Raw genomic sequence first — 1,413 nt, forward strand, 5'->3', positions numbered from 1 at the left:
ATAAAAATGATGAACAGCAGTGGACCCAACACCGACCCTTGTGGTACACCACTGGTAACTGGACTCCAGGATGAACATTTCCCATCGACCACCACCCTCTGTCTTCTTTCAGCAAGCCAATTACTGATCCAAACTGCTATATCTCCCGCAATCCCATTCCTCCGCAATTTGTACAGTAGCCTACTGTGGGGAACGTAATCGAACGCCTTGCTGAAATCTATATACACCACATCAACCGGTTTACTCTCATCTATCTGTTTGATCCCCTTCTCAAAGAACTCAATAAGGTTTGTGAGGCACGACCTACCCTTCACAAAACCATGCTGACTATCCCTAATCAATTATTATTTTCTAGATGATTATAAATCCTATCTCTTATAACCTTTTCCAACACTTTACCAACAACTGAAGTAAGGCTTACTGGTCTATAATTACTAGAGTTGTCTCTACTCCCCTTCTTGAACAGGGAAACCACATTTGCTATCCTCCAGTCTTCTGGCACTATTCCTGTAGACAATGACGATTTAAAGATCAATGCCAAAGGCTCGGCAATCTCCTCCCTGGCTTCCCAGAGAATCCTAGGATATATCCCATCTGGCCCAGGGGACTTATCTATTTTCACACGCTGCAGGGTTTCTAATACCTCTTCCTTGTGAACCTCAATCCCACCTAGTCTAGTAGCCTTTATCTCAGTATTCTCCTAGACAATATTGTCATTTTCTAGAGTGAATACTGTTGAAAAATATTCATTAGGTGGTTCCCCTATCTCCTCTGATTCCACACACAACTTCCCACTACTATCCTTGATTGGCTCTAATCTTACTCTCGTCATTCTTTTATTCCTTAAATACCTATAGAAAGCCTTAGGGTTTACCCTGATCCTATCCGCCAACAACTTCTCATGTCTCCTCCTGGCTCTTCTGAGCTCTCTCTTTAGGTCTTTCCTGGCTACCCTATAACCCTCAAGTGCCCTAACTGAGGCTTCACATCTCAGCCTAACAGAAGCCTTCTTCTTCCTTTTGACCAGAGATTCCACTTCCTTCGTATACCACAGTTCCCACACTCTACAGCTTCCTCCCTGCCTGACAGGTACATACTTATCCAGGACACTTAGGAGTTTTTCCTTGAATAAGCTCCACATTTCTAATGTGCCTATCCCCTGCAGTTTTCTTCCCCATCCTATGCTTCCTAAATTTTGCCTAATCGCACCGTAATTGCCTTTCCCCCAGCTGTAACTCTTGCCCAGTGGTATACACATATCCTTTTCTATCACTAAAGTAAACATAATAGAATTGTGATCGCTATCACGAAAGTGCTCATCTACTTCCAAGTCTAACATCTGGCTGGGCTCATTACCCAGTACCAAATCTAATGTGGCTTCGCCCCTTGTTGGCCTGTCTACATACTGTGTCA

Source organism: Chiloscyllium plagiosum, chromosome 13, assembly GCF_004010195.1.
Source record: "Chiloscyllium plagiosum isolate BGI_BamShark_2017 chromosome 13, ASM401019v2, whole genome shotgun sequence".
Taxonomy (NCBI): Eukaryota; Metazoa; Chordata; class Chondrichthyes; order Orectolobiformes; family Hemiscylliidae; genus Chiloscyllium; species Chiloscyllium plagiosum.